General features: G+C 39.9%; 1 protein-coding gene across 1 annotated transcript in view; it reads left to right on the top strand.

Annotated features, from left to right (window-relative positions):
• The first annotated feature begins 1,804 nt into the window (after window positions 1-1,804).
• The window catches only part of LOC129723294 (ecdysone receptor), a 436,732-nt gene continuing 424,309 nt past the window's right edge, over window positions 1,805-14,227 (top strand). The window contains exon 1 of the mRNA XM_055677426.1: window positions 1,805-3,006. The gene's annotated coding sequence lies outside the window, so the exon portion shown is untranslated. The remainder of the gene's footprint in view (window positions 3,007-14,227) is intronic.

Below are 14,227 nucleotides of genomic sequence, written 5' to 3'. Positions count from 1 at the left end.
TAAAATATTTTTAAAAATTCTTCCATTTATAGAGTCAAGTATGCCCTTTAAAATAAGACCAAGAGATATTTTTTATGTTTGCCCCAAAAAGAATGACAAACAAATAAAAAACGCATGTTTTTTGATGAAAAACACGAATAACTTTAAGTAGAATTGAGATCTTTACGATATCAGCATTGCAAATTATTTCCCTTAAAAAGCTCTAAAAGTCGTCCAAAGACAGTTTTAGGGTGAAACTTGAATTAAAAAAGTTAGAGCGCAAAATGTGTTTTTTCAATATAAATCGGTTGTTTTCAAAGATAGAGAAAAACTTTTTTACCAAGTTACTTGAAATTATTAGATCTATAACATTGTAGAACAGGTTTTTCTTCTATCTACAAAGATAAAAAAGTTGGATTTTTGATAATTTTTTAATAAGTGCTTTATCATATGTAACAACTTTGTAGAAGAAAATTTTTCTCTAAAGCATTGCCATAGAGCTCTAGACCAAAATTTCCCCTAAATTTGGTTTCTGGACCATTGTACAGTGCGTGGTTGAAGCAAGATTCTGCTCTCAAAAACACCAATGCTTTCAGTGTCCATGTTTCATGACCATAGAGAGCCACCGGGAGAATCAGTGTTTATAAAGTGCTAGTTTTGAACGCGTGTGCAAGCTGTGGAAGCACAGGTTGGTTATGGCCGCTATTCGCCTCTTTATCTCACGGCTAGCCCAATTGTCGCACGTCACCAATGTACCCTGCTTCAAACCAACTAACATCACGAATGCGTTCGATATCCTACCGGGTACCCTGGCGCTTTATGAGGAGCCTTCAAGGGTGGCACGAATCAGTCCAATTAGTTTTGTCATAAAACCCCGGTCGCGCATTATCTGCCTTAACTTATTCTCTTAACTGAATCGTACGCTGCCCTGAAATGTACAAAACCAATTGTTCAAAAACATCAAATATTTCGTAAAACCTGATGATGGTCCCTTAAAAGGAACGAAACGTCGGTGATAAAAGCAGATTGAAATTAACGCAATTCATTAGACTGCAAACCGAAATATCAACCACTTATATTAAACCCAAAAACTACATAATATTAAACTTGCTATTCAGTATAGTTGACTGCTTGTTGGTTGCCCTGTGGAGACTTTTCCACGAACTGTCAACAGCACGGTAAATTCTTTACGTGGGCGATACATTCCGTAGAAAAATGAATTTATAATTAGGGTATTTTTTATTTTGTGTAGCTACTTATTTCAGCTTAAGAAATGCAGCTTCATACGCTCGTCTGACAAGGGTTTTATTATCATATTTTATTACATTTAGCAACAGTGTTTTCCAATGCAACCCTCCATACTTGCATCTCATTCCACCTATACATACCTACTCTCATGCTCCGCATTATTTTCCAGCAGAGCATGTAGTTCGAGAGTGAGTTCCCCGATCAGCTGCATCGCCCGCCACCCACCATTCGAATGCTTCTCCACTGCAATCGGCAGCACTCACGGGGAGCAGCAGCTACACTGGTATTGCTCCCCGGTCACTTCACCACCCCACATCCCACCACCCAACCAGCGAGCGCGCTGGTGTTAGTGTTGGTGCATTTTATGCTTCTGCCGTTCTGCCGTTCGTTCGTACGTACGGGGTACGGTGTGATTATTCGCGGGAGTTCGGCGATGTTTTTCTCGATTTCTCTTGGACCAGGTTTTACTTCACGTCGTCCATCGTCGTTCATATATACTACACAGCAAACGAAACGCAAGCGATTTGCCCGTTTTGCGCTTTGGTGGAGCTAAAACGTCAGTCTCTCCTCGTCCACTGATTCGCACGGTCGCGCGTCTTTTTTTCTGTTGGCGCTGTTTCGCTCGGTGGTGAATCTTTGTGTGCAATTCATTGTGCGTGGAACAAGCAACATTTGCGCTTGCCAGATTACGATCGTTCCGTTCGTGTTCGATATTGTCAAAAAATAACCGCACGGGAAAATAATCGTAAAGCTAATGATGTTTGAGCATCGTTTGTCACTTGCTGACAGTCCAGGGCCATCGTGCCGAACTGGAACTGGACAATAGTGACCGAGAGAAAGAAAAAAAAACGCTTCTACAGTCGGCAACGAAAAAATCAGTGTCGATATTTTTCCATTCCTGTTCGTGTCTGCAAAGCGAGCGAATCCACCAACCCGATCAGATTGCGCGGTGTTTCCATTCCGGGTTTCAACTCTGATCTAGCCCGAGTGCTGGGTGCTGCCGTGTGTCGTAGTGTTTGTGCCTCTCGAATGTTTGTGTCGGTGGTTTGTTATTGTTGCCGTTTTGGGGCCATTCATGAAAAAGTATGCCGAGTGAGCGAGCGGCCTGCTGCAGCACCATGAGAGGCTGCATCTGAAGCGGTCAGCTCATCATCGCAGAGACCGACCGACGAGCGTAGTGTTGGTGGAAAACCGTTCGAAAATCATTTCCCGAAATGTTGGTGAAAAAAATCCGGGGAAAGTAATGTTTTCTGGTTGTTTTGGGAAGAACGAAATCGGAGTTGAAGCTAGAAGTGTGCATCCAACCGCACAATCGGATTCGATTTACAAAAGTGAAAAAGCTCCCCACCGTCTAGGCTATTATGCATCTCAAATCGTGTAAATGAAGAGTATTCTATGCTGCCAGCGAGAAATTAAGTGCGAGTCGTTTCAACACAAAGCGCTGAACAGCATGCAGTGCTAGTCGGGAAGAAGATCCAGAAGGGAAGATAAATGGTGGCGATGAAAAGCCTATAAAACTACGGGCATTACATCAGAATCAACCAGCTGAGTATAACCGCGAAGTAAGATTGGAAAAAGAAGAAACAAAATCAAATTATAAGAATAAACAGTTCTGGCACCGGAGGAAACGCACCCGGCTGCAAGAACAAGAACGGGAGAACGGCAATAAACTAATTCCACAAAACGTAATCAAACAACAGTTATTCGGCGTATGTGCGTAGCGGAAGGGAAACGTCCGGAGCCACACAGTCAATCGACGAGTCATCAGTCAGGCAAAAGGTAAGGTAGAGTAAATGACAACAAAGAAAACTCACTTAAGAGTAACCTAGCAACGCAGAGTGGAGCGTTATCGTTATCGTCGGTGAAGAAGGTAGCTGGGTTCGATCTTCTCGTTCTACCGTTTTATCTCGGCGCAGATAAGCTACTACTTTATGACCCAGTGGTGATTTGATCTACTTCATTCATTAATTCCAGGTTACCTTTTACAGTGTTGTCTGGTCCATTACAGAAGGGAGCTCGTTAGGGGTTATTGCTTGGAGGAGAAATTTTTATCGAAGGTAATTCGTTGTAGGAGCAGTCTTGTAGGAACTTATACCTAAGTTTTATTTCTACTCGTTAGATGCGAGTGCGTTAGACGAATGCGGTCATTTCCGAGTGATTTTATTTTTAAAGTAAAAATATGAAATTCGCAGAATACTGAACATTATTCAATAGTGTACAAATTTTCATTTTTCCTCTTTGAATTTTTGTGCTGTGTGTACTTTTCTGATATAAATCCAGAGAGTGTCCAGGGTCTGGAAATACCTGAAAAAGGAAGAGAATTTTTTGAATAATCGACGACGATTTTTCCCTAAAGATTTTTTTGTACTTTTGAATATTATTTTTTCATTCAATATCCCTCAATCATGTCTCGTTCTTATTTCAACAGAACAGCGAAATTTATTGGCATAAGCCATTTCTTCAGGGCTTGACGAAAGAGTGGAGAGGTAAAAACTAATTCAATCGAGATAAAAAAAAATCTCAATAAAAACTTGACTCTCAATTCAGAACCTAGAGACAGAGTGAGAAGGAACTTTAAAAAATCCCACAAAATGATGTCAGTGTAGAGAATTGAACCCAAATTGAAATATTTGAATCAACTATCAAAATCATGCTTTTTAAATTGAAATTTTAAATTGCCATTTGGTATTAAATTACCCAATTTTCTAGAGAAAGTTACGAAATGATGTGAAATCGAAATAGTTTTTGTCGCGAAGTAAAGTTACACTTAATCTACACAAATTTCGTAGCCAACGGTGTCCGATCCTAATTACTCTCTCATTCGAGATTCGATCATACGATGGTTTGCTTGATGGAATAACTTCGCGCATCGACGCAAACTGGGAGTCTACAAAATATGTTACGATTTTAAGCAATAATGTCAATTCTCTAGATAACCGCATAGCTTCTCGAAAAAAATAAAACAAAACTAGAATAAATTTTATTCACGTTTTGTGCATTATAACGTATTTGATATGATGAATCATTTTAAAATTTTGATTTTGTTGTGTAAGTTTTGATGAAAACTTTGGACTGCTTTGTGATTTTGTTTCAGTAAGTTACTACTCTTCACGAGTTCATTATTTAAAATCATTAACCCATTATGGACCGGACCTAGAACCCAAATTTTCTCCAACGTGATTTCCATGATGCTATGGGCTTGTAATGTTCTATTCAAGAAAAAAATGATTAAAAATTTTTTTTCGACTTTTCACAACCCTGGATGTTTTACATTACAGTGAGTCCGAGCTTGAAAGATTGTACTTGCAGAACATAAGGCCTGTAGAAAAAAATGTCCCTTTTTTATCCGTGTGACTTTTTTGTCTGTGGGTAAAAATTGATGGAAAGGTGGGTATAACTAGTTTGGAGTGTATTATTTACATGTGCCGAATTTCATAACAATCGGTTCAATTGTTATTGAGATGTCATCGAAACAAGAAGAAAATCGCCAGAGAATTTCGCGCGCCGTCATGGAGAATCCGACTGCGACCTTTGGGATGGGTCGAAAGACAACTGTGAATCATCCATACAACTGTGTCTCGGGTAGAAAAATCGTTTAAGGAGTCCCAGACGACCGAGGTGTTTAAGAACGAGTATGAGTTGAAGAAAGAATTAATGAAAATGACCAAAAAGGTCGGCTCCACCATTGCACAAAGTGTAATGGTGGGTCTTGAAGTTTCTATTGTTTCTTTCAGCTTCAAAACAATTATTGAAAAATTGTGTTTTTAAATACATTTGCCGAACACGCTACTCTCTCTCTCTATCTACGGAATAGGAAGGCAGGGGTGCCCGGCATTTTGTTGTACCTAATATCCCAAGCTAACATAAACAGAAAACGGAATATGTTCATCTCATCTCAGTTATACGCAGAAAAATTCTTAAGTACTGGTCAAAAAATCGAACATCTGTATGTCTGAATTTGTTATTCGTGTTTCTGCTAATATATCTGATTTGTTGTACTAAAAAAAAATCCAATACATTTTTAATTGTTTAACAGTCGTTTCTAGAACTATAAAAAGTTAAAACCTGGTTCCTGGTGAGAAAAATACTTGTGAAAATCTGGATGTTTTGAAGGAAATTTTTGAAATTAATTAGACTTTTTTAACTTTAATATTGGATCCATGTCTAGTGAACCAGTCGTCGTATGTTCGAATCCCGGCTAAAGAGAGACAGATACTCAAAAGTTTGCTGCGAAGTCTGTGGCGGTGATATTATATACAAATATAATATGTGCAAAGCCACAACCGCAAGGTTGACGTAGAATTACATAAGGCTGTTTGTTCGTTTTTTTTTTTCAAATGAACTTGCTCACTGCGACCAGAATCATTGATCTATTGTGAGTTATGTCCGGGTGTCTGCTGTATCCCGCACTTCTATCATTAGCAATACCGCTACTGAGAAGTCGCATGCTTATTAATTGTCCGTGCTTGTGTGTAATATGATTTTACCCTCCCTCTACACGCTTGCTGCTCTACTACACCGAGTTTCGTTCCTCCTGTCAACCAATTATGACTCCCTGGAGAAGTTTCGTCAGCGACCTTTTGCCAGTTTTATTATTAAAGGAACTTGTTTTGTTAGGAGGAAGTCACACTAAGGGATTCTAGAATTCAGCGTAAAGGAAGAGTTAGTTGCGGGAGAGCCTGAGGATAAACCCATGCTTAAGTTCTTATTGGCATCGAATGGCCTGATTCTACTAAGATTCGAACCCACGACCGTTCACTTAACAAAGCGAACTCCTGCGACTACGCAGGTCCGCTGTACATTACTGTTTGTTACGTTACTCACATTGTTGCATTGGAGAATGATCAATAACAGAAGATTTTTTGTGTGAGATTTTTTTATAAGAGAAGTTTTCAGCTTTGAGCTAGTTCGTACTCTTAGCGTCTATCATAAGTATTTAAGAGAGTTATTTTATTAGTGCTCCTTTAATGTTATTAACATTGATATAAGGTAGTCTACCATAATCTTAGCGTAATCATTAGAAGAATTATGAAAAAAAAAATAGAATTTTGCTTGGAACTTATCACTTGCGATCACTCTCGAATGCAAGTAATGTAACAAACAGCTTTGTGTAGTTCTACGTCCACCTTGCGGTAGTAGCTTTACAAACAACTTTTCTGTTATTTTCTAGTCAAATTTATAACCGTCTCTGTTAAGGTGTTCCAACGGGTTGGATTAAGTATACTGAACAATTTTAAAATTTTGTGCAGTGCAGGAGTTGAAGTACTATCTGTGCACATGTTCATGTGATTGAAATAACATCCCACCTTTAATTCTAACGCTAAACAAAAGAATATTAAATCTTCATTCGTTTATTTTTTGCCCTTAACAGGACAATTGTTGTTCAATTTAAATCGAACATGATGCTGATTACATCTCTGAGCTATTCCGACAATATTGTACTCTGAAAATACAGTGGAAAGCTGTTTTTTACACTGAGAACTAAATGGCCGGCAGATGTTGATTGCTAGGATCCAAAAAGCTTGTGTTATTGCCAACACAAATCGAAGTTCCACCATAGGAAGGGGCCGTCTGTGTCCCATTATCTTCTAGTGTAATGATTTGTTTGAACCGATAGCAGGCTCGGCAAGTTAACTGCTGTCGCTACCACTGCCGTTACCGATACCGCTGTTACTAAATTGGAACCGTCCTACTCACCATCCACTAGTGAAAAGATTGGTTTGAGCAGAAGCAGGCTCTTGTATAAGCCAAAGAATGCATTCCAGGTTCACTAGGTATAATATTTTTTAGACCGTGTAGGGGAAAGCAAGCATTTAGCGATCAATCAAAGAACATAATCTGCGTTTCAACAAGGTTCGACAATTTTCAGTAGTACAGGACAATAGTTTTCATAAACACGGTGATTTTTCAACCGATTGCTGCAAGACCGAACGAAATCCGCTTAAAACTAGCCGATTGAAAAGCATTTAAAATTGGACATATTTCTCCCATTTTTTGTGTCAAAAATTTTATTTCACACCGGAGCTTCCTGGAAAACGTAGCTCTTCGTCAAAAAAAAAAAGACAAACCAGCTGCAGTACTTTATTTGCTATTTTCAACATGCAACTAACTATTCATCCTAGAGCGGGGGCCTAGTGTGGTTGGTAACGTCTCCGCCAACCACGCTCGACGCCTGGGTTCGAATCCCACCGCCGACATAGGTGTCGATGGTTGTGAGGTGGCGTGATCCACTCACAACCAACCCAACTGGTCTAGATTCAATCCTAGCCGACACCGGGAGATTTTCTGAGGCGAAAAATCTCTGGAATCACGCCTTCCATCGCATGAGGAAGTAAAGCCGTTGGCGCCGGTCCGTTAATAAACGGGTCGTGAGTTAGGGTCCTGGGTGTGGAGTCGCCTCCTTGGGCGTCGGTGATTGGCCACAACAGTGGCGGAACTAGACCGACGGAAAATAAGCGAGAATAAGAAAAAAAAACTATTCATCCTGAAAATTGAACTAACCTCTGATCAGCTGATGAGCGTAAAAAAAAACTGTGTAGTAAGGCATGCTTGTCTTTCCTCCTCGAAAAACCTCTAGAGTGCAGGAGAACATCTTGCACTGCGAAAACAACTGCTCTCACACTAAAGAGCAAATCAACACTCATGCTAGAAGAGAGCGACAAACGATTTTTATCTGCTGAGCTTCCTGAAAGCACTGCGGTGAAATCTGAAATCTCTCTCTTGCGATACAATGAACTATGGTGTACTTTCTCACACGTGTGGACATCACGCACAATAATTACACTGCAGAGCTATCTGCGGTGCGTTTCACAGTTGGTTTCTTGAGCATGACAGAAGAAGAAAAGAGATTGGGAGAGAAAAAAAATTGACTGCGTTGCTCGTGCCGGTCGAATTTACTCTGGTGGAATTCGTTTTCGCAGTGTAGCTACACGAGGACTACACTATTGCCCGGTAGATTTTTTTTCACCTTCCGGACTACTCGCCAGTGGACACTGTTGTGTACTTCTGCGTTTTCTCTGTAGAGTGATTCACCCCTCTTGTTTCTATCAGATGTGGGGTGAGCTGGAAGTGTGTTTGTCTCTCTGTAAGCTGGTTGAGACACTTTGGATTTGAGAAAGAAGCAGTGTGGTGAAAGCATTTGCTACACGCAGGCACATACTGGAAGGGAAATGCGCGCTGAATTTTTTCTCCTCTCCTTTCACATAAGCATGTAGTAAGGTAATGATGAAAGGCAAATCAAGCATGTAGTAAGGTCATGATGAAAATCGAATATTCGAACTTCGCTGAGATGTTACTTTTTCTGAAACTTTGACCGTTTTGAAGAACGTGTTACCAAAGTCTTTACTCTTACACTTTCATAAACGGAAACGTAAAGTGTAAAAGTGTTAAAACCCTATCTTGAAATTTGAAGTCAATCGACCACAATTCAGTAAATTCACAAAATGAAAAATAAAAATTAGGGATTTTAATTTTAAGAAAAAACAAAGTATCTTATATCATAAATTTATTATTATTTACTGCACTCAACAACTGACGGATGAAAAAAATATTTAAAGAGCTGTTGTTCAAATTCCATGTACGCTTTTCTTCGGCTAAAATTTTTTTCTACTTGTTATATCAATCCACGTTAACTAGAGTATTCGTTCCAGACTGGTTCGATTACCCTCTGCCTGTGTGTTGTTTTTATAGCATTCACGGCTTGGTAAACTACAGTCCTGTGCCCCGTCACCAACTGACCGCCAGCTATATAGTTGCCAAACACGCACATTCAAGCTGAACAATGGCTGAAGAAGCTTTTTATTTTAATTTGCCTTTTTTAAATAGGATGCATAACCGACGTGTAACTTAACCCGAATCAGCCTATGGATAACTACCTACTGCGTTTCAATACAAAACTTAGCTAACTTGATGTCATTTATCTATAAAGCGACATCTATTGGTGCTCATAAAAGTATTGATGTCATTGAATTTCATTTTTACTTTATTTCATAGCTGTTTCTCTATTAAAACAAGTACCTATGCCTATTTTAAATGTGTATTTTTTATTATTTTTCGTAAAATCGCATACTTAGTTTTCTTCTTCAGAATCAACTGATTTAGAGCTGTATAAACGCTCACATTACTACTCATCGCTGATTAAAAATCGCAGCTTTTTCTTCAACTAAAGCATTTTTCCATCCAAGACCTCTTAGCAAAAGTTTTGTCATAATTTCAGATTTCTCAAAAAAAAAAGGAAATGTAGTACATTTTTTTCACAGTGTATATTTCTTTACAAAGCAGCATCTTCCCTACAAATAATTCTCAGACAGTTTGTCTGTACAACCAAAGGTTTATAAACTGCAACTCTTTGAATTAAGTATTCAAATCATTCAAATCAAATATTGTCTAATCAGTTTTCCCGTATCTTCAGATCATTTGGTGGTTTTAATCGATTGTGATACTGCCTAAAGGAAGGAGTCATATCGAAACCTCGTTCATTCTGCCAATATCGTGGCACAAAGACAATCTACGTTTTTCTGACTAAAAAAAGCAAAGCCTTGGTGCTACATTCCGTATCGGAACTCGACCTTCTGTTTATTATACACAGACTTCGCAGCCAACTGTTGAGTGTACAGGATAATTGCGGGGCTAGCACTACGATCCTACTGACACTAACAGTCTCTCCCGAGCCGAGACTCGAACATACGACGACTGGCTTGTTAAGCCAGCATCGTACCTCGAGACCAGCTGGGAGAGTCGTTTTTCTGACTAGTACTGTATAATTCTGCGTAAAGAAATGGTGTGGTGAGGAGAAGAATTGACTTGATTCTTCTAAGATGCGAACCCACGACCGCCCGCTTGTCGAAGCAAAATCTGTGACCTGGCTTCTCCGAAGTTTCCTTCAAAAGAGAGTAATACCACAGACAGACGTCCAAGCAAGAACAAAATTGATCGAAAATTCCATGTAAATTTTCAAAGAGAATTGCGTTATAAATCACTTGTATACTAGCGCCACCTGGTGACCTTATCGCTACAATACATTTTTTTCGCTGGTGTATGAGGCTGGCGTCACTGGTAGCGCTGTCTGGTTACGATTTGCTACTACAAAAATCTTTACACAAGTTTGAAACTCAGCTTGGACGTCTGTCTGCGGTAATGCTATATTGATTTCATAAGTTTCGTAATCCGAGGTCTCTGTTAATTCTGCTCTGTTCCGTATAAATCTTGTTCCATTCCGCCAAAATAGGACGCCATTTGCAATACACACCAGACAACCGATGCACACTGTTTCCAAGCTGCAAAAACGAGATCGAAATTATTTCGACCTAAGAAAACTTGATTTTGGAGCCATAGTGTCTTCAGTAAAGTTGTTCCATTAATTATTCTCCATGTTATAGAAGTTACAGTTCCACTTAACAGTGAAAAGTGAATTTTAAAGTTGTATCACATTTCATGAGAAACAGCTTTGTCAAAGACACCATACTTCTATCTGCCTATTTTAATGTACTTATGTGGAGTTTCCTACAGATTGCCACTTAAAATCAGTTCTTTCGATATAACTTTTGGTAGTGATTTTCTACAATTTTTCAATGTTCTATAATATTGTATTGTCAAGAAGGTTTATTTTCATCTAACATATTTTTTTAGTTATTGACGATTTCTACCTAAATAATGCACTACTTCACACTAATTACTTTTTACTCAAAGAAAATCAAGTTTGGAGCCATCGTGTCTTCAGCAAAGTTGTTTTGTTAATTATTCTTAATTTTATGAAAGTGAGAATTTTGTGATCAATCTACCCAAAAGAGAGAAACGAATTTTATTTTTCTCATTTGTGCATATAAAAATCCACTTTGCTGAATAAAGTTTTAGCATATTTTATAAGAAAAAACTTTGTCGAAGACCCTTGAACTATTGTGAAGTTTCCTTTAGAATGCCCCTAAAAATTATTTTTGTGATATAACTTTTTATAGTGGTTTTCTAAAATTTTCAATGTTTTACAATGTTTTCCAGTATAATAAAACACACGAGTTCACCGAAGGAAGCTTATTTTTATCTCTTATAATTATTTAGTTATTGAAGATTTCTATTGAAATAGTGCACCAATTTACTTACAGATATAAACACAGGAGACAGCGAGAGACAAATGCCTATATCTGGCTTCTCTATGGTTTTTTTCGATATAACTTTTTTCCTTCTATGTAAATACTGTCTGGCTTGAGAAAATCATCACTTAGTATATTTATTGAGACTGCCAAACCGATAACCAAAGCTAAAAGCGTCCCAAAAAAGTTTTTCAATGAAGTGTTGAAGTGAATAGTAACAGACATTATATCAAAATCATCTCAGTGTCGCTATTTTACACTACAGTCAGATACTTTAGAACCTCTTTCAGATAAATCATTAGAACCCTCAGGATGAATCCCTTACCCAAAAACCCATATACACTAAAGTTGCTTTTTACGCGAGGGATACGTGCCGCGTAAAAGGAAGTCGCGTAAATTCCGGAACCCGCGTAGAAAATAACCGCGTAAATTCCGGAATCCGCGTAAAAAGCGACCTTAGTGTATATATAGTAACCCACAGGACATGCCTTCAAAAAAGTGAACGGAATTTTTGCGTTGCATCCGAATCGTCATTAGTCATAGCAGAAGGTTCATCTAAATCGTATAAAAATGATCGGCTTCTAGCAGCAAAATAACAAAGGGTTTACTACTTTGATCAGAAAGGTCTAAAATGAAAAATATTTTTCTAATTTTCTAGATCGTTTCCATCACCTTCAAAGTATGTATTCAATCCTCAATCTCAATTTAGAAAGTTAAACTCTATTGAGTGAATACCACCCAAGCCACGATGACAACCGTTGCGAGGCAAAAGGTTTCTGTCTTTCTCTAAAAACATTGTAGTTTGGCAAGCGGTAAAACTGTTCAATGTAAAGATGTGTATTTGGCCAAGTTTTAAAAACAGCAATTTGAATTGGTTACAAGTTCATGAAACATGAAAAACTTTTAGAGTTACTTTGTAAGACACTCGGTACGAGAAGCATTTATGGAATTTACTGGTTGATAGGACGAAATTTCAACTTAATCTTGTTCCGCTGTTTCTTCTACGATCCTGAAAATCAAATTCTTCAAAATCATATTTTATTATAAACTAGTCCAAACCAATTAGTAGGAGCAATCGATTGTCTCGATTTCCCCGGTAAGCTATTTCTTCCTTTCACGCGCAGCCGGCATCAGATCAACCCGAACTGCAAGTGTGATGATGGCATCGCCTGACAGGCGTGGATCAGGAAACGCTCCAACTTTTGCTTTCATGGGCGAAAACCGGTCTTCATCACGAAAGCGGAACACCGCTGATGCTGCGAGGCAAAACTTTGCCGCGACAACGACCGGCCCGGAGTGGTGCACTTGATTAGCATATTTAGGCTGCCAGTTGTCGCTGTTGCCGCTGCCATTTTCAACATGAATATAAATACTTTGCGCACACTGTAATGCATCGAGGAGCGCTTACAGCGAAAGTGTAAATAACCTCGCGGGCTTCTAGCCGTAACTTTTCAGCTTTTGTTAAGGCATGCAAATTTCACCTTCTAGAATGAGCAGCAGCAGCAGCAGCGGGGGCGAACAAGTTCCTGGCTTGACCGATTTCCTAGAACTTGCAAAGCGCTTCTTCGGTCAGGTTGCGAAAGTGGTTTCATTTATACCTACTTCAATTGGTTCTGGCTGGCAGCTACTTGCCATTCAGCGTCGATCGCCACTACGCGCAACAATGGTTCGAAGTCCGTCCGTCGAATGGCAGCAGCGTGAGACTTTGCGCAGAGTTCTGTCTATTAGTAGACTGGCTCTGTGAATGCTCTGTGTAGAAGAGGCAGCAACGAGTCTTGTTCACTGTGTACCATGTGGTTAGGAATATTAATTAGCACCCGTTTTACCGCATTTTACACCTCGGCAAAACAAGCGACTCTCCAATGTGGATTTGGTAGCATAACTAATAGTCTTTGCTCGGTCGTACATTGTTTAAGCAAGACAGTAATGTATGCAAGCGCTAACCCGGTACAGACTGTGAGCGTATTTTTCCATTCATTTGACCCAAACGGAGATGGCACTAGAATGTTTCCGTTCTGTGAGCCAGTTTTGCGCGTCATTTCAAAACGGAGGGCCAAAATTGAATCTCGCATCGATCACCATTCGCAAACGACAAGACCTTGAGCAAAATCTTTGCAGACAGCGAACTCTCGCGCTGATCGAGAAAGTGCATCGAGTGCATTTCTGCGAGGACAATGCAATCTCGCGATTCAGATCGACGCAGTTAAGAACAAAACAAACTCAAACCCGGCCAACTAACCAATCAGCCTACGGAGCGCTGTATCTCTCTCTCTCTCTCTCCTTCTCTGCCTCTTGTCTGATGAAGATGTTTTATTAATGGGCCAGTTGTGCGAAAGCCCCTTCGGTCTATCATTTTTCATTCATTACGAATGCATCCTCCTCCGGTTGCTCGGGCTCGGGCTCTGGCTAGCCGTATCTAGACGTATCGGGGCAACAGCAGCAGCCGCAGCAGGGTTGGACACTACGAAAGATCTGTCGTTGCTGATATGCGCTCTTGACTTGGCGGTTCGAGTCTGCTGGCCGTCACAGCAGGGCGTCTCCGGTCAGGAACCGATGCAGCCGCGACGGAACGGAAAGGTAAATATGCTAATGAGGTTGTCCTTGAACACGGGGTATCGGTGCTGCTGCTGCTGCTGCTGTGTACCCAGCGGATACCTCCCTCTGCAAGCGTTGATAATTTGTTCACCACAGCCGCCGCCTCCCGGACCGTGGTGCTGTGTCTAATGCCGACAGTGCAGTGGCGGTTACGGGGATCCGGCAATCGCGGCCGCAGGCGATCGCAATTTGAACGTGAGTTATTGAAAATGAGTGCTAAAGTGCTGACATATCCGCTGGACGGAGACAGCCAACGTGACTCCGGTGGTGATTTTTTTCTTCGCTCATGTTTCCTGCTTTGGGTGCTTAGGTCGGTTGAG

This window comes from Wyeomyia smithii, chromosome 2 (assembly GCF_029784165.1).
Source record: "Wyeomyia smithii strain HCP4-BCI-WySm-NY-G18 chromosome 2, ASM2978416v1, whole genome shotgun sequence".
Classification (NCBI taxonomy): Eukaryota; Metazoa; Arthropoda; class Insecta; order Diptera; family Culicidae; genus Wyeomyia; species Wyeomyia smithii.
The sequence above is the reverse complement of the archived record's forward strand: the minus strand, read 5'-3'. Positions and strand labels throughout refer to the sequence as shown.